Raw genomic sequence first — 21,075 nt, 5'->3', positions numbered from 1 at the left:
TCATACACAAGCTGGTGAACTGACGACCAGACTCACGGACCGTGGGTATCCCATGCCCTTAGTAAAGAAGGCACTAGATAGAGCCACGCAAGTACCACGTGATGATCTCATTAGGACTAGGAAAAAAGCACACCAGCGCAGCAAGGATAGAGAGGATAGACGTTTCGTCTTCTCCTTTGATTATAGTCCCTGTGAGACAGCTATTCGCCAAGCCATTAACAAACATTGGCACATTTTAGAACAAGACCTTCAGCTTAAGGGCTTAACTACTGGTAGACCTATTGTTACATTCCGCAGAAGCACCACATTCCGCAACAAACTAGTCAGTAGTAGGTATTCTTCCCCTCGTGAGAATTGGCTCCTCAAGGGGACCCCCATAGGGAATTACAAATGTGGCTCATGCCGCTATTGTCAATTCAACAGCCAACTAAAGCACGTCACTTTTGGAGGCTTTACCCAGTCGGTTAACAGTTTTATAACATGCAGGTCCACCTTCGTCGTGTACATAGTATTCTGCCCATGCAAACGATTCTACATCGGCAAAACCGTTAGGAACCTGTTTACCCGCTTTAGGGAACATAAGAGGTCAATTGTCACCGGGGTTGGTTGTCCCCGCCTTATTGAGCATATTAGGACACAACACAATGGTGATGCAGACATACTCAGATTCGCTGGCATCGAGAAGGTCGAACATAGCCCAGAAGGAGGTGATCGCTCCCTTCACCTCTTACGACGAGAAAGTAGATGTATTATGAGATTTGGAGCTATGGGACCCTCGGGCCTGAATGACCGTAATGAACTTAAAGTGTTTCTATAATCCATAACGTTTACCTCTTTCTACTCCATATGTACATGTAAAATCTCTACTATGTCCCCTAATCACGTGTTTTTATTTGGCGATGTGAGTACCTCGCACCCATATTTTATCCACTAGTATGATACTGTATCTGCTCTCTCTGAGCATCATCTATTGCTTTTCTTTCCGATTTGTTCCACTTTTCCTTCTCCCGTTCTTCCTTCTCTACTCTCTCTCTCACCTATTTCTTCCCTCTTTTTCCGTTTCCCCTCTTCTTCTTTTCTTTCCCCCCCCCCCTCTCCCCCCCCCTTTTCTTCCCCCTCCCCTCCTATCCCTCTTTTTTCATCTTCGGCCTTCTACTTCTCCCCATTCCTGCCCCGGCAAACGCCATTCAAGTATGGCAAGAGTTTAGTATATCAGCCTCTGTTCTGACACTTTACTCACATCGCCAAACTTGCAGGAACGTTTCCTAGATGATTTACAGCACTTACGTTTTAGATTGTTTTGTTTGTAGTCACCATGACGACGCGTGCCCGCCCTCCACTTCATATCCGGTGGATACGCGGACATGCGCAGTCACTGCCTTGAGAAAGCGCCAAGCGGCGCGAAACGGCCCGTCGGCTGACTTAGCGGCACTGCGTGCCTCCCTGTGTATCACTCGTTGTGAATAAAGAAGAATATTTCACGATACTGGTGAGTGCTGCTTCTTCTTCCTTTATACATATGAGCATGTAACTATACCTAAGTGACCCTTTAACAGAAGATACACTTGCTGGTCATTAGGTCAGGTAAAGTGCTGCGTGTACGTGCAATATAGGCATATGTTAGTACCTGTATTGAGGCTGTGATGGACCCTTCCTCCAAACTGAGGTATGGTGTTGGATATCCGAGGGTGTGAAGTCCTTTAATAAATCCACGCAAGAGTCCTTCAAATTGTTGTATCCGAAAGACAATCCACTGGTGGAAAAGATTCTAGGCTTCAAGATGGTTGTATAGTGAAAAAATCCACTATAATTGGAGAGGAGGAAATTATATCTCACGAGCCGAGAGCAAATGGATACTTTCCCTTGATACTTTGGCTCCGGCGGGACTTAATAAGGAAATAGTGTTATTCGGATTCATGTAGAGAGAACTTTGGATATTTTATGTAGCCCACATAAGAAATAATGATTCTTGGATCTTTTATGCAGTATACACATTAAAGGATGATTTTATATCTATTTCAGACATTTGTCATTATGTATTTATTTTTATACATTTTATAGTTGAATTATTAAAGATTGATCGAGTTTTAGAGAACATCAACATAATTCAACAAAAGATTGTAGTTTAAATATACCTTTGAAAAAACCATATAGACACATACATCTGAAAACAATCCACTTACCAAACTGGTTATGGCTATAAAGCACATTACACCCACAGCAATAGGATTTCCTGACAAAGGAGACAGCAATAGCCTCCAAAACGCATTGGAATTTTGTCCTTCTGGACTTACCGTACCTCGGTGGCGTCACCATAGGGAACTACCCAGGACTGTGTACGGAGGTGCAGCCACTGACCGGGACTCCCCATGTAACAACATCTTCAAACCTGGAAACTGTTCCACCAGTGGATTGTCTTACAACAATTTGAAGGACTCTTGCAAGGATTTATTAAAGAACTTCACACCCTCGGATCTCCAACACCATACTTCAGTTTGGAGGAAGGGTCCATCACAGCTCCCTTAACATCAGGCAAGACTTTGAGGAAGCCTAATCCCCCATTGGAGTAGCAATGGCTGTAAGTCTCCACAAGGCGGCCTAAACTGTCAAAGTCAATGTAAGGAGAACTCTTACTTCCCTGACCAAGATAGGAGGTGGTTTAAAACATCTTAGTAAATCATTGCTTTATCCATAGTGGACAATAATAAAAACGATTGTTTCAAACGACATTGTAGTTTGTTCTTTGAAAGGCATTGGAGGTTTTTTATTATTGTCGCTATGGATAAAACAACTATTTTCTAATAAAAAGAAACGTCTACAATTGTCTACAATTGTCTACAATTAAGCTGGATCAGCGAAAGATATTTTTTCCAAGTTTTTACCCCGGCAGACGGGTAACACTTGGTTTATGGTGAGCTGGATTAAAAAAATTTATATGTTCCCCTTCTCTTCTCAGTGACTTGTTCTCTTCATTGAGCCCAAATCACATGACTGTTAGGTTCCCTTCAACATGGTAGTTATATAAGCAACAACTGAATTGAATGCCCAAGTGTAAAAACAATATATACAATGTTATAATATTCTTCATGGTCTCATGTTAAATAAATTAAGAAATCTTTAACAAACAAACCCACAAATGCTGTTTTTTGGTTACTTAGCATGCTAAATTGTAAGTAAAACTCACACTGAATGTTTGCTGTTTTTTCAAAAAACGCAGGCACAGGGTGGGAATGTGTGCCCGCCTCGTCCACCGGCCACCACACCCTTCTGCACCCCTTCCTCTCCCACACGGCGTGGAGGTGGCATATTCACTATTTTAATTGCAAATTCTTGCACTGGAATTATTTGCAATTATTTCACTGCTTTTATGCCAGAAAACTGGTGTAGAAGCAGTGATAAATCTCCCACATGCGTATGTCCATTTTCCATGGTAATGAGACGCTGATGAGCTATATCATAATCCAGAAGTAACATATCGCTAGTAGCTTCTGGACTTATGGTTATCAGAACTTACAGCGGACAGTGCTGGATAAGTATCATGAATTTTCAGTTGCTAAGTGACAAATCCAAACAATTCAACTGGACATCAGTGAATCATGAATCAGTGTAATAATAAGTAGGATAACACAGACTACTTGAACATAAATACTGTTGCTCTTATAGTTGCAGGTAAGTGCAAAGTGCATATGGATATAAATCGTATAACATATTGAGGAAAAGGTACCAAAGTGGAATGCACCTCAAGTAGCAGCACAGAAATGGCTATGACTATAGATATTAAAATAACAAGCATATGTGCCAATAAACAAAAAATAAGATGGGTGGGCTTGGCCAGCCACCTTGTCCGGCCGGAAGCTGAGCTCAGCGCAGCTTCCATGCCAGGTTGGGAGGTTGGGACGGTAGGGAGAGAGAGTTCAGATGAACTTCTCCCATGGAGATCTGGTGAAGCGTTGTGTCAGTGTGTCACCCTATCTCCAGGACAGCTAAAAAGTGTGTTATAGTCTGCAAAATATGGTATGTGCACTGTTCGTTGTTAATATATTCTTGACAAAGACGTGAGTTACATCAAAACATTGGGTCAATAAAGGCAACCTTCTGCTTTGGGAGTGCTGATGCCTTTCTCTTTATTTGTTATTAAGATTCTAATAAGGTTACCAATATTAAACTTAACCTGTTAAAGTTTACAAAGAGCCAGAGAACAATTGACCCGAGGGCAACAGAACTCGGGACTTTCTGTGATGCTTCTGTGTCCCGCACTTGTAATATTGGTGACCATGTTAGGATCACCCTAGTTTGGTATAGTATATGAATAGGAGTAGGTAGTAAAACTTTGTTCCTTGGATACTGTAATACCCAGTAGTAAAGTACAGATTTATTTTCAAATGTAAATCTGGTAGTACATTTTCTGAAGTTGAGTTGTCATAACAGAAAAAAAGGATTTTTTTTACCCTGAATAGTTAACCTCCCTGATTGAGGAATATCAGCTTGGAGTTATCATTATCAATGCCCTTGCCTCTTAGAGCTGCTGTAAATGTTTCTTGCTCCATTTGTCAATTTTACAGCTTCATCTTCCTAATCGCTAAAGTTCTGTCTATTTGAGATGGTGCTGAAATACCAAGTCATCTAATTAAAATTAAGCTTTACTAGCAAGTACACAAATTAGATCCTGTCACTAAGTTTATTCTAACTATTGGTCATTTCTAAATGCCTTTATAATACTCTAATTTTTAAATTAAAATGCAAAGGCCTAGCAAACTTAATCACCTCAACCTCAAATTCATCATTATGAATAGGAAGCCAGATGGTATAATTTTGATTTACCGGACTTCAGTGAGGATTAATGTACTGAGTGCCAATAATGAATACATCAAACATGATATTGCAACAGTCGGTGAATGTGGCAAGTGAAAGTGATAATGCTAGCTTTGTAGTGAAGCATGAGCTGTGCATCCACATGAAATAGCATTACAAGCAAACATTTATGGAGACTATAACCATGGGCACTGGTTTTATGTTTTTTCTAAATGCAAGAGTGAAAGGAATCCTGGAAAGATATGTTACATATATGAATACAGGATTACTATGCACAGCTATTTATCTGGCATGTGCACAATCACAGGAAAAGTAGACGGCTTTTACGTGTAAATAAACATTCTTGAAAATGATTGTAAACACAGTTATGGCACCTTATTAGTAGCTACACTCCTGCCCATATTTATAAAAGCTCCAGAACCAGTTTTTGTCTGTCTTTGCAGATTCTTTTTAGTTCAAACTGCTTGAACATGTATTTATAAAGTGTCTGCCACACATTTGTGTCACACACAGCACATTTATATCGCTGCTGCAACACAAAATTCTGCACTGAAAGGGGCGTTTCGGTTCACAGTTGGACCGTGCACCACATTTATCATGCTGTGTCTGACACAATTGTGTTGCACGCCCTAAGTTATAGGTGCACCAAAAAAAGTTGGTGCTTCCTGTCAGAGCAGTGCAGGGAGCACCAGATTCATGAAGAACGTGAGCAATAATTCCTGAATCTGGGGCACCCTGCACACTTCAACAGCAAACTGCACCTAGTGCATTTATTTTCTTGTGTTCCCCCACCTGCACTTTGTACTAAATATGATAAAAGATTCCGGTGTCTGCCCACTGCACTTCACTCCTCACCCACTTTCCATGGAGGTAGCATGAAGGGAAGGAGTTGCAAGTACAGTAGGCTTAATAAATCTCTCCCATACAGCGTAATATATAAAAAAAATATTAGTATATATCATAAAGAAGGGAAATTAAGTGAATACATAAAAATTAGCAATAAAAGAAAATAGTTTAAATTACAATTAGCACATGTACATTTGTAGAGGGTCACTAATTATTTGCAGTCTTAGAGGTATAAATCTATTTCCTCATGGATGCTTGGGGCATTTATCAAAGATTTACAAAAACTAAGGCAATCATTGGGCTCAAAGGGCTAGTAACAAAAATAGAAGTAGAAAACTGAAGATGCCAAGTTTGGAAGTAGTTCAGGGCCATTTCAGTGAAGACAATTTACTGCTCTGCTGAAATAAAGGAAGTGGCCCTAAAACCATCTTAGTAAGAAGAAATTGTAAATATGGGATTAAAGGGTTATTCCGGGAATATTAATGTCTGATACAAAAACCCTTCATGCTATAAATAAATGAATATAACAAACCTAAATGTCATTAATCACTAAATGGAGCTTAAATAGTTTGATTTAATGCTTCACAAAATGTTATGGTCTTTCTAAAGCAGGCAGAGTACCAAAGATGGCCACCAATGGAAATTACAATTACAAGTAATTCCTCCTCCCTCTATGTATCATAGTATCATAGTATCATAGTATATAAGGCTGGAAGGAGACGCAAGTCCATCAAGTCCAACCTTCAAGAATTAAATAAATGTTTTATCCCCATAACCCGTGATATTTTTTCTCTCCAGAAAGTCATCCAGGCCTCTCTTGAACATGTACATAGAGTCGGCCATAACAACCTCCTGCGGCAGAGAGTTCCATAGTCTCACTGCTCTTACAGTAAAGAACCTTTGTCTATGGTGATGGTAGAATCGCCTCTCCTCTAGGCGTAGAGGATGCCCCCTTGTCCTGGTCACAGGCCTAGGTATAAAAAGATCTTTGGAGAGATCCTTGTACTGTCCGTTCAGGTATTTGTACATTGTAATGAGGTCTCCCCTCAGTCGTCTTTTTTCTAAACTGAATAATCCCAAATTTTGTAATCTGTCAGTGTATTCTAGTCCCCCCATTCCCCTAATAATCCTGGTTGCTCTCCTCTGCACCCGTTCCAGCTCTACTATATCCTTTTTATACACTGGTGCCCAAAACTGTACACAATATTCCATGTGTGGTCTGACCAGGGATTTGTATAAGGGCAGAACTATGTCTTTATCATGAGAATCTATTCCTCTCTTGATACATCCCATTATTTTATTTGCTTTAGCAGCAGCCGCCTGGCTCTGGTCACTAAAATTAAGTTTACCATCCACCAATACCCCCAAATCCTTTTCAGCTTCAGTTTTACTAAGTAATTGACCGTTTAGAACATAATTATACTTTTTGTTTCCATGGCCCAAGTGCATAACTTTACATTTATCTACATTAAACCTCATCAACCATTTCTCTGCCCATCCCTCAAGCTTCCACAAATCCCTCTGTAATGCTAAACTATCGACCTCAGTATTTATTACTTTACACAGCTTAGTATCATCTGCAAATATTGAAACTTGACTGTGTAAACCCACTACAAGGTCATTAATAAAAATATTAAAAAGAAGTGGCCCCAATACTGACCCCTGTGGCACTCCACTGGTAACATCAACCCAATCTGAGAATGTGCCATTAATGACCACCCTCTGTTTTCTATCACTAAGCCAATTACTTACCCAGATACACAGATTTTCTCCTATTCCCAGCAGTCTCATTTTATATACCAACCTTTTATGTGGCACGGTGTCAAATGCCTTTGAGAAGTCCAGATATACAACATCCACAGCGTCCCCCAGATCCAGTCTTGAACTTACCTCCTCGTAGAAACCAATCAGATTAGTCTGACAGGACCGATCTCTCATAAACCCATGCTGACGCTGGGTTATAAGGTTGTGCATAACTGCCATGACTGCCATGACTGGGTTATAAGGTAGTGTATAACTGCCATGACTGCACATTACCTCACTGAGATGGATCTCACCACAACAGTGGCTATACTGGATGTACTGGAACCGACTACAGCCAAATAGAGTGATGATCACATGACCTGCCCAGGAAGGTGCAGGGCATGTGATGTGGACATGTGACCAGCAGCCATTTTCTGTCTTCTGTCTGCACTGTCTGGAGAAAATCAATGAACTGATAAAAGGGCCAGTAGCATTTTAATTCTCCATTATACTGTATGTCCACAATGTTTTTCTGCTAAATTACATATTAGCTTATATTTTAAGGACCCATTTGTATATGAATTATGCTTATTCCTAGAATACTCCTTTAGCAGTCATCTTAGCTCAAGGAACTATCTATTCACATCTGTACAGTATATAAACCCTCATATATAGTGTACAATAATTAATTGTTGCTGGTTGGGGAGAACATACAGGTTTCAGATGGTACAAGGAAACAAACTGAATCTTTGCCCTGTGCCCTAGCTTTATCTATAGTTACCAAAACCCCATTTTAAAATAAAGAAGGAGATTTATCAGAAGTATCTGTGAGCAAAGCAGTTCTGATTGTTATAATAATAATTCTTTATTTATATAGCGCCTACAGATTACACAGCGCTGTATAAAGCTTGTCAAATTGGTCATTGTTCATGGCAACCATGATTCATTGCCATGAGCGACTAGAACAGAAACTTCTGATAAATCTCCTCCAAAGGGTGAATGGCTGTTAAAGGGGTTGATTTTTAAAGTATGATTTTGATTTTTAAACATTTATGATTTTAAGTCACTGGGCTTTTACATAAAGGTATTTCTAACATGTTTCTACTTAAAGTTAAATTATGTGGACCAATTTTTACAGTCCTAAAGGGTGGTAAGAGAATTCTTTAGTTGTACTTCTAAGAGAATTATAGATTCCAGAAATCTTTTGCAAATCTTTTGAAGTCACAGTAGTCCAGGGATTTGGAACCTCATTGGTAATGTGGCAACTGCAGCATTTTATGAATTGTTCATGATATAACACAATTTAATTATTTATATTAATATCATTGTATAATGGTTTGGATTGTTAGCAATATATTTTGGAAAAGGAACTATTTTGGATGCGAATAAGAAAATAAGGAAATTGTGATGATAGAAGAATTGAATATTGGTAGGTTAACCCATTAACCCCTTAACGAACAGGCCCTTTTTTTTTGCATTTCCATTGCAAAATCTATAAATTCTTTATTTTTCCATATAAACAGCTGTGCTTGTTTTTTGTGCAACACATTGTACTTCATAATGACAGTATTTAATATTCCATTCTGGGTACTGGGGAGCGGGAAAAAAATTCCAAATGCTGTGAAATTGGTGAAAAAATGGATTGGCACCATTTTCTTGACTGCTTGGATTTTATGTCTTTCAATGTGCGCCCCAAATTACATTCCTACACTCCTTCATCCTTCATTCTTTGGGTTGGTGTGATCATGGGGACACCAAATTGGATAAGTTATACCAAAGTTGTATAATGTTTTCATACATTTAGAAAAATGAAAACTTCCTGTACAAAAAAAAATTAATTTGCCATTTTCTGGCGCTAATAACTTTTTCATACTTCAATATACGGAGTTGTGAGTGGAGCTATTTTTTGCGACTTCTTATGCTGTTTTCAGTGCTACCATTTTTAGGAAATTATGCCCTTTTGAACACTTTTTATTGGATTTTTTTATATTTTTCTAAATGGCAAAAAAATGGCATTTTCAACTTTGGGCGGTATTTGCCTTAACATGGTTAAATGCCCTGAATAACCATTACTATATTGTTATAGATTGGACATTTTGGGACGCGGCAATACCTAGCATGTTTATGATTTTTACTGTTTATTTATATTTATATCAGTTATAGGTAAATAGTGTGATTTGAATTTTTAGGCTTTTTTAATTTATTTTTTTTAACTTTTTTATTTGTATTTTTTTACTACTTTTCAGACTCCCCGGGAAACTTTAACCCTAGGTTGTCTGATTGATCCTACCATATACTGCCATGCTACAGGCAGTAGATGGCGATTTTGTACATCTTCCATTGCAAAAACATCTATTTGTGTGACCCGAGATTGTAATAACAACGGATTGCCGCGCCCGACGAAGTCACAGCGAGCGCTGATCCGAGGCAAGATGGCAGCGCCCACACGCCCCTGGCTGATCGTGGGTGTTACCGGTAAGTGTTTTCCATGGAGAGGACCCAGGATGTCACATGTCGGTGAGGGGTTAAGGATACACCTGAGAAAATCATCTTGGGCGGTGCCCTTTGCTGGAGGACAGGGGGCAGCATCTTGGTGCAGTGCTGCCCCTCTGCTTTTTGACACGATTTGTGCATTAAGCACACTGCTTTTCACTGGAGAACCTGAGATGACATTATTTAGAGTATTACATCAGTACTAGTATGTAGGTTTATGTATTCTATAGATCCTGTTGCCCCTAGGAGATTATTACTTCCTGGAGGCTGTGATGATTTCATTATCACATGACCTGTCAGTGAAGTCATTGTACAGGTGGCAGAATATTACAGGGCTGCTGATAGTGAGCGGAAGCGGAAACATTGAGGGGCTAACTGAATGAGGAGTGGTTAGAACACAGTGGGCATATGGAGCAGAGAGGAGATTGCATATAAACTTATTCCCTGTTGTTACTATACACAAATGTTTTAGCTCCTAATGACAGAACCAGAGGTGTACACCTGAAATTATATGCAGATGAGGTATCCCTGTGTCCCGATGCCATATCTATTAACTAGTTCCCGTCTGCAGCAACAGATTTTGAAGTGCCTGCAGTTTTCTTCGCAGGTACAGGACTGGGCCTCCGACTTTCGGGACAGCCAGGGAAATTTTGGGAGAAGGCATATGCAGGCTCTTACAGATACCCCAGTTATCAGTGAAAACCAGAATAAAAAAAAAGAAAAATTAGAAAAATTAACATTTAAAACATTTAAAAATAAACATTAATAATAATTTTTAATTAATCAATAAAGTAAAACAAAATCCCCCTAAACACTATAGATGCCCCGTTTGTCCCAGGCTATACATATTATATATCAAAGCAACCATCCCACACTAGGAAATTAATTTATAATTGTCATTTTTAGTTAATTAAAAGAAAACCACCCAAAAAACTAACAATGAAATAAGTTCCCTTAACTTTCTTATTTTTAACTATCCCTATGTGTTACGAAAAAAATGCAGCAATTTTATGTGATGTATTCTGACACTCCATTTGTTTCCTATGGCACTGATAGAGATAGTAAATTACATTGCTTGGCTATCACTACTATAGAGATGAGAAAAGAAGCATGGAGCATGTGGCATCGGCTTCTCTGTCACTTCGGGACACAACGAGCCACCATTTTCATGATAACCAAGACATGTCATCTGTATGAAGTGATAGCTAAAAAGACATAATACGTGAGAAAATAGAGGCTACGTTTTTCCAGCTTCCCCATACATTCCTTTAAATATTAATGAGCCCAGGTGAGAGGATAAACTGCCCCACAAGTAACAAGCCTCAAACAGCTCTGTAAACGGAAAAATAAAGTTTGGGCTTTTGGAAGGTGAGACGTAAAAGACAGCAAAGGGCTGTGGTATTAAAGTCATAACAAGTTCATAACAAGTTGGTGGGGTCCCATTGGTGGGATGCACACAAATCATGGGAACGGGGGTTTGTGTGTACCCCAATGAATGGAGTGGCAGATTGGTCATTTGATGCTCCATTCTTTATCTATGGCACTGATGGAGTGCCAAGTACAGTGTTCGACTATCACTGCCATAGAGATGAGAAGAGCAGCAGGGAGCATGCAGGACCATTTTCCCTGTCAATTTGGGATAAAACAGACCACTGTTTTCATGATCATTGGGAACCTCAATTGATTATTAGCACTAAGCATAGCATATAATTAGCTGACCCAGCAGTGCGGGCATCTTTCTATAGTTCGCCTCAGGCAGCAGAGAGGCTTGGTTCACCCCTGTGTATAACACAACCAAAACACCACAATGATAGCATGAGCACAGCTCCGGAACCGTGTTTTGTTTTATATTGAAATTGTTGAAATTTGTCCAGTGTAAGGTTTATTCTTCCCTTAAAATATCCACATGTGCCTTTCTTACATGGGCTTTTTTTTTGACAAACCTATTGTAGAATGAATAAGTGGTACTTTGTGATTTGCCCATTGTCAACATGTTAACACAAGGCATATTAAGGCAGATTGATGAAGGGTGGCTGAAGGAGTTTACTTTGCCGAGTTAAAGAAAAGAAAAGCCTTTCTTCTTTCGTGCTTCCATTTTTTTTTCCAGAAGTTCACAAGAGTAAAGAGTAGATATACAATTATCTATGACTTGCTGATGCAAAGGAACAGAGCATTTAGTTTCTTGTCACTGTCTCTGAAATTCCTAAAGGTACAATTAGCATTTCATTTGACATAATGTTGAAAGGTTCATAGATTGATCTTCCCTAAAATGCAGCTAGAATTTTTTGAAATGCAAATTTTGACATTTATTAACTTTTATTCCAGATCTGTTTATAGACTGTAAAACTGTGCATACATTTAACTCAAGGCAGCTAAAAGGACAATGTTTAGGTGGATACTCTGTGTTATAATAAAATTGTATTTTATTGTTTCAACAATGAAATCTTTATTATCAGAGATTTATGATATTGGCACAGAAGTTTTTACTGCATGATTCACAGTGTTTTTATAGATGTATTTTCCAGCAAAACAAGGAAAGAAATTGTACTTCTCTGTTCTTTCTCCTGGGAGTGCATTTCCCCGCTGAAATAATGTCAGCAGTTTTATACCTTCAAAGCATAGTTTTCTCAAATCAATTAACAATTCTAATTGTATGGGAAAACTTCCCCACTTAGCATGGCATATGGGACAGGAACATGATTTACGTTCTGCATCAAACATTAAGATTTCGGTGCTGCACACAGGAAAACAAAATAAAAATATGACATTTTTATTCTTTGGAAAATCTTTAGGTTTATAAAATATGTTCAAAATTCCATCTTAAAGATTACTGCAGAATTCTGCTATGAAAGCAGAAAAGTATATGTCTGCAGCATATTGTTGTGCCTTACACATGTCCATGGCCTAGTCTAAAATGCACCTAATCTGCCTTCCATTCAGTGTGTTTTTTGTGTTTGCATTTCCATTTTTCACTCACCGCCTTCTATAATCTGTAACTTTTTAACATATTTTTTCTGTGTACAATTTTTTCGATTTTTATGATCACAAGGATAGCAAATTTATATGGGTTTTATTTTGTTTTAATATATTTTAAAAAATGTAAATGTTCTGTATAAAAAAAAAAATTCAGTTTCACCATAGTCTGACATCAACAACTTTTTCATACTTCAGTGTACAGAGATGTGTAAGATGTGTTTTTTTGCAGAACAAGTTAATGTTTTCATTGCCACCATTTTGGGGTCTGTAAAACCTTTCACTTCACTTTTTCTAGAATTTTTTTATGTGTGAAATGGTGAAAAAGTATATTTTGGACATTTAGGCACCATTTTCTGTTACGGGGTTCACCACTATCATTATTGCTATGCAGGGACTTTTGGAACAACAAAACAATAATTTTTTAGATTTTTTACAATTTTTCTAGACCCTAGGGTTAAATTACACTGTAACAGTGTGCCACTGTCTTGGCAACTGATCTTCACTCCCCATAGTCCAGCAACAGTTACCATGCTCCTGTTCTTACTTGCCAACCATAGCCAAAAGCCTCTCACTTTACTTAACCAGTTCCCTACACTGTACTAAAGAGGCAAAACCACGTTGAAACATTGCTGTCTACAGTTGGGAATCTGTTCCTTTTGGAATAGATATACTGGTTTAGTTTTAAATCAACATCATGTCATTAGGCTTCCCGAAAGTCATGTTTGATGTTGAGGGAGCTGCCTTACAAGGTAGCCTTGTTAGGGGATGATTCATGATATCCTCTTTTAGCGTGCGTTGGTCATGTGTTTCAAATTAATTAAAGCATGTGTGCAAGGAATGACTCAGACAACTGCTGATTCAAGTCTCACACATGCTACTGCATTAGGCAAAGTCAGCACTGCGCAAGTGTATTTGGTTTCCCAAGTCTATATAGAAGAACAGGAAAAAAGTAGAAAAGGAGGAGCATACAAAGCATAACAAACATATCAGGCTTCCCAGATTGTGTAGTCTCTTAATTTTCTGAGTTTTCCTGCTGACTTTTGCTTGCATTACCATAGAGAATTCCTGAAATTCCTCAGCCTCAAAGTTTTAGGTGCGGTCCACGATGCCGTCGCCATCTTAAAATGTATTCTCTGTTACAGTACTGCTAGGAAAATAAGACAAGTAGAAATGGCAGGATTTGATCTATCAGCTAGGTTTACTTTAACAGTCCACCCTAAATCCTGGAATTTCTCTCAGCTACTCTTAGTCTAGAAAGACCTATAGATCTGCCTATATGTGCTTTGTTCTCCTCTTCACCAGTTGGACGACAGCATACCCCTGTTGGGTGTGCTCCCATTTAGTGGACTTTCACGTATGGGAATCAAATCTCTAACCTACCTTTCCCTACATCAGGGGGGGGGGCTGATCTCAGAGGGATATGGGCGTGGGTAATGGATCCAAAGGGGGCGATGTCATCCGGGATGTACATGCAACAAGTCGCTCCCACCATCTTACAGGCTCCTCCCTTTTCAGCTAAGATTATGTCCAAATTCACAAATCTCTGCTGATTACAATAAAAACAGTTAACCCAATCAACATCTTTGCTCATAGCTATCTGGAGAATAATGGACTCTAGTCCTGCCCATATCTGATTGTGGGCCTTGAACTCATCTGGGACCCCCCCTTATTGCTCCCACTCTATCTATATAAACATTGTCATATATGTGGTTCTCTCTCAGACCTTAAAATGGGATTTTCTACCTTTTCTTTATGTGTCCGATTAAACTTATCCTTGGGGATCACAAGGAAGGAATGCACAAATCTTAATCACAGTACATTCACCTTCCTAGCCTCTAGGCAGGTTTGACCTGACTCTTCTATCCCCACAAATCCAATACACATCACAATACATATAAGACACTGCTAATACAGGGTTACCTGTGCTATCAATGTTAAGGTAAAGTCTCCTACCCTGGGGGCATCCTGGTCAGCCCTATAGATACAGTGATAGTCATGGTTGGAAGAAGAATAATTACGTTTGCAATAAAAAGTGTTGAAGCATACTGGCTTCCCTCTAGTCGTAGCGAGGATCCAGACTCTCTTTCTGGTGTGTCTCTTTACCACCAGGTAGTCTCCAGGTTTCAGGTTATGCCTCCTGAGGTCTCTGTCTGGATCTGAAAAGGACTCAGAAACACTTTTGCTGACCTTTTCCAAGGCCTGACTCAACTGTGGCATATTCCACCTGGTTTTTTGCCATCAGCTATATGGCCTGTAGGAAGTAGGGGCCTACTCTAGGTGCACAGCCAAAAAGTATCTCAAACGGGGACAATCCCATCTTTCTGTTGAAGGTGGTCCTGACTGAATAGAGGAAGGCACTCAGGCCATGGTTTCCCTGTTACTTTCATGGCCTTCTGGATCTCTAACTTAAGAGTGCTGCTTTGTCAAGAGTGCTGCTTTCAACCCTACCACTAGCTTGGGGTGGTAGGGGGTGTGTAGGGCCTGCTCTACACCCAGGAGGGACAAGGTTTCAGTCTTAACCTGTCCAGTGAAGTGGGTTCTGCTACCAGACACTATGGTTTCTGGGAGTCCAAAACCTGTAGAAAATATCACTCACCAACTTCTTGGCTGCAGCTCTGGCAGTAACCTTGGTCGTGGGAAAAGCTTATGGCCACCCTGGAAAGAGATCAATGCACACAAGCACGTATTCCTACGTACAACTTTTTGGTAGCTGGATAAAATCCATCTGCAGTCTTTGAAAGGGATACATCAGCTTAGGTGTCACCTTCTGTGGAGTCCTTACCACCTTACCCAGGTTGTGGCGGGCACAGACTATACAGGCTTTCACTAGTCTAGTGACACTTGCGGTTTATGAGCACTTTCATGGCCATTTTGGATGTATGTGTGTATCCGTAGGCTACTTGACTGTTGGGTGCAGGGCTCTGGGCAGGCACACCCTCTCTCCCAGCATCCAGGTCCCATCAGAATCTGGGCTCTAGCTTTCTGCCACTCCTCTTTTGATGAAACTCAGGCAACACAGGCAACACCTGTGGATCAAACATTTTAGCTCAGAACTCAACGTTGAGACTCCAAGACAGTCTCTGGGTTCCATCTGTGTGGCTGCCTTCGCCACCCTGTCAGCCACCTACTTGCCCTTGGCTTGTGAAGTTACCAAATTGTGTGTGCTTTTACTTTTCCTACCGCACCTCTTGTGGAAGTAAGAGAGCATCCATGAGCTCTTTAATCAGCGTGCCATGCTTAAAGGGGTTCCCTGCAGAGGTGAGGATATCTCTAGCATCCCATATGGGTTCATAGTCATTTTAAGACCCCAGAACTATACCTTGAGTATAGATGTTTGCCCTTTTACCTTTCGCCAGCTGTAGCACTTTGTTGAGTGCCATCACTCCACCTCCTGCTATGGCCTTTGTGGAGGGAGTGGTTCTTCTTTTATTACCTCATGTGCACCACTGACCACTGTATATCCAGTGTAGAACCATCTGTCTTCTGGAGCCATCTACTAGAAAAAAACTTAACATCTGGGTTAATCACTCTTCTCTCAGTTAAACACCCTTCTCTCCCCCCCTCTCTTTTCCTTGCCCCATCCTGGAAAGCTTATTTGCATATTTCCCTTTCACCTGGAGCAGACATCCTACTCTGTTAAGCCCCCTGAAGAAGTGTTGGCATGTGAAACACTCATCGGGGTGCCTCACCATCACCTAAGGTGCTGTCTCCATGGCTCTCTCCATGGCAGTATATGAAATTGGTCATGTCTGGTTTCAACAGAATTCAGAAATTCAGACAGATACTATGACACCAGAACCCCAATCCTATGAGTTTCCATTGAGAACCTAGAACTTATCCAAGGTCATGGATCTGATCCAAGGTGAGATGTTGTATAGAGCCACCTAGGGAGTGTCAAGGGGTGTATCTACAGCTAATATAAGCACATCACCCTTCTGTACATTGTCTTTTGCCTGGGAGAATTATTTACCATCACATCCAGTGCAGGAAGGATCTTTAAGTGTGGATTAACCTCTTTCCATTTAGTTCAGCCCAAGGCAACTGACCCAGTGAATTGCTTATACTTGTAGTGCTCTGCTTGTACTCTTTTAAACAAGTGCATAAATATTGTGTGTACTGTTTTTTTTCTAGTGTGTCCTTAAGGCAATTCAATATTAAATTTGACCTGTGTTGTTCTTTTATCTCTATCAATGTATTCCAATGTCTGTGTCACGGTTGTAAACTTGCTACCGCATTGACTTTCTGACCGAATATAATCCCGTTACACACCAGGCTTATATAAAACAAGAAGTTGGTCACCAAAAACCCAAATCCTGCCTGTTAGAGACATGTTAGAATTGTATCTGTGAAATGCTGTATTTTTTTTAATAACATGGAATCAGAGAATGTGTTATGTTGAGATTTTTGTCTTCGTGGGAATAGCCCTAGTACCTTTTTTGCTATTGCAATTTTTTTTCTTAGTTGCACTCCAGAAGGAACAACTTTTTTCTACTTAGAGAGCCATATACAAGCTTGTTTTCTTTTGGACAAATTATAATTCCTAGTGTCACTATTTGATAGGCCACACAATGTTGTGTGAAGAAGGTAAAAATTCCAAATGCAATGTAATTGGCAAAAAAATTACAAAGCTAGGTAAATGGTCAATTTTAGCGCACCAGCTGTTCATACTATTTGTCAAAATGGAGAAAATGTGTTCTAGGGAAAGGGGGATTGATTCTTTTTAGGCCTCTTCAGGTGGAATTATAGTTGTATGATAGTGCTATGATAATTCATAGAAAAAAGGGGCGTGACTTGAGTGGATGCCGAGGGTGCAGTTACAACCGGGCCCAAGAGGCTTAAGATTCCCCTAAAGTGTCACATTCCCATATGAGAAGGCTAGTACTATAAAGTAGTCTGTTCCCCAGAATTGGTAAAGTCTACGGAATTTGATGGTCCTATATAAATAAAGATTATTATTATTAAACTATACATTATATTTGAGGGCCTGTCACAGACTTTGCCGTGGGGTCCTTTAGCTTTAAGATATAAAATACACTGTAATATACAGCAGAGCAAGGCACCTGTCAAGGATGTCAACCAGTAAGACCCCTCTATACAAAATACCCTACATATACAATGTTCTACGTTAAACAGTTAAAGCATTGCATGTTTTTGAATAAAAATGTGAAAAAATGCTGACAGCTGATTATTTTCTGAAACTTCATTACATTATAGACCTTGTCTGTAGGTCACCACAACTGTATCCATGCTATGTATTACTGCAGCAGTAGCTTTTGTGGTTTTAACAAGTGTTATTTTTATGTCAAAAACATCTGCTGAGCTCTCAAATATAAGCAAAGGTGTTTTGTGGATCCTTTTATGTCCCACTTTGGTAATTTAAAACTTGAGAACATATGTCCATTTATTTTACTACTTTTAGTGAAGAACACTTGCACGAAATAGCAATGAATAAAGAAGTTTTCAGTTGCTTATTTAAGGACACTGCCACTAAGTACTTCCCTATTTATGTTAAAATGCGAAAAAGACAAAATTCCTGCCCCAAACAAACACCCAAATATGAGTGGGAAAAATGCAAACCTTATCTTCTCAGTAGTGGAAACAAAGTGTAACACCCATATAAAGTGACCTATAAGAAAATGTGCATTTCCTTGTGCGTTGTACGAGACTAATACACAGCCTTTGAAATGCCTTCATGTGATTCTCTCTCCAGATCCAGCAAAAACCGTCTTCCTCTGTTTGAGAAATCATAACGTATGTTGATTAAAGCAATTAGACCTTCTTTTGTTTGCCTAAAGACAAGCTTTGTGATAATGCTCTTTGTCTGCAGATAACTTAATAACAAACATAGGCAGATTTCATTAGAATCTGTCATCGGCCCAGTTTTATTCTTAGTTGGTGTGTCTACATGAAACCAATATTTGCTATCAGTTGCTATTAGAACTTCCTAGAATGTGTTTTGTGGGTGAAAACAAAACAAAAAATATCTAGACATAATGGAAGCAAGCAAGCAAAAGGAAGACATGGGAACTAATGCAAATGGTCCTATAAATGCACGCTTTCAGTTGTAAAATATCTTTTATTATGAAAAACTGTCTGTGTTAGCCTGATTAATGGAATTCCTATAAATTATTTACTAGAACCTAGTGAGCAGATATATATATTTAAATTATTTGCAGCCAGTATGTGACGGGAATGTGAATAATGCCTCTGTTAAAAGTATTGTTTCTTGCTGTGTAAAAAGGTTTGTAAAATGTTTATTCATGGAATTTCTTTGAGCAACCCAAGAAGCTGGCATATACCATCACAAATTTCTCATGGGAGCACATTTAATTTATTTATGTACTATTGTAGTTATGTATTTGGTGAATGCTTAAGAACCAGAATGGTGTTATCATGCTGACAAAAGAAATGTATCAATATAAAACAAAATTCCTAGAGGTGTCGTCAACATACAAATTCCTTGAAACAATGTCTCTGAGGAGAGGAAAAGAAATATATTTAGCATTTTTATTCTCTTTATTCAGTTTAATGTCATAAACACAGCTAGTAGGTAACAGGGATTTTTCACTAAAATATAAGGGAATTTGACTGCCAGATACAAACTATATCTGTATAACTCAGCATATGTGTTATATTCGTCTGGGTTATAAAAAAAATAACAGTTTTAAACAATTTAAGAACCTAAACATATTTGTTAAAATAAGTTCTTTCTATTGAAATAGGTCCCTCTATATTTTATTTGTAATTAATTAGAATACAATAAAGTGGGCTACATTTTTTGAATATTACCACTAGAGGCGCTATTTGCTTATGAATTAAATTTTTATCAAGAAAAATCTATAGACAAAAATGAACGCTTATGCTGGAAACTGTAAGGTTATCCACAAAAACTTACAGAATGTCAGTACAGACTTTTCCACTGCAGAATAATCCAAATAGAACTTTATTGCTAAGATTGCAAAGGGGTCAATCTGAAGACACATCTGAAGCAATACCTTACACGTTATGGATTTATATCACTTTGTACTGCAATACACTTTGCAGCAATTGTAAATTACCCACTGCAAACTCACTGGGACACATTTACTAAGGGCCTGAACACCGCACTTTCATCGGGTTTTGCGATTATTTCCATTTTGCGCCTATTTGCCCTGGGTTTTTGGCGCACGCGTTGTGTCGCAAGATCAACACTCACATGCACCGGGAAAAAGAAGGTGACCTCCCGCAGACCTTGACGCAGAACCGACACATGCAGGAACTCGGGCACATGATCTTAGTGAATCGCACCGGACCCGAATCCTCGTCGGTAACGCACCACGGGATCGGGACGGGACCGGGTAAGTAAATCTTCCCCACTATGTTGGACCCCAGTCCATTTGACATATATAGTATTCATTACTAGATTCAAACCTTATGAATCGGATTTCTGAAGTGGGATGTCCAGGACTTATAGACAAGTTTGGAAGTACTGTGCAAGCAAAAAAAAAAAAAAAAAAAAAAAAAATATATATATATATATATATATATATATATATACATTCTGTCGTAATTACTTTTGTATAAAAAATTCAAAAGTACTTAAGGAAGGGGCATGGGGGCTAAACACCCACTGGGGTGGGGAATCCAGGGGAACCCCTTTGTCAGGTCTGGAAACTCTATTTTCACTGGAAGACTGTCCAAAAATGTTTCTTTATTTGTATAACTGTTTTTTGTACTGTATGCAATGTTTATTTTTATCTGACACTTTTATGTTTTTATGACTATATTGTAACTTTACCTTTATTAAAGTGTTTAACCTTATATTAAACCTTAATAAGCCTCTGTGTGTTGCCTTAGAAAATCTAAGTTTCCCAAGGGATTTACTTTACCAGGTTCTTTAGAATAACATATTTGGTGATTGCATGTTCCAAGTGAATTACCAGTGTGCATTGCCTGTGTGGATGAGGTATCTACAGACTTTTAAGAGAAATTGTGGGTGGTGGCTGGGTGTGTTGAGTGCTCACGAGTAGATTTAGACACAATCTTGCATAGGTGGGTGTAGATTATGGGTTAAATTGTGAGGACTCCCTAATGCAAGTGTACTCTGTGATTGGACTCAAGAGTGGTGGCTCTTCAAAAAAGCACTGAGAGACACAACACAACATTTGACAGATGTTACCATATATACTTGAGTATAAGCCGACCTGAGTATAAGCCAAGTTACCT

Source organism: Engystomops pustulosus, chromosome 2, assembly GCF_040894005.1.
Source record: "Engystomops pustulosus chromosome 2, aEngPut4.maternal, whole genome shotgun sequence".
Lineage (NCBI taxonomy): Eukaryota > Metazoa > Chordata > Amphibia > Anura > Leptodactylidae > Engystomops > Engystomops pustulosus.
Note: the sequence above shows the minus strand (reverse complement) of the source record.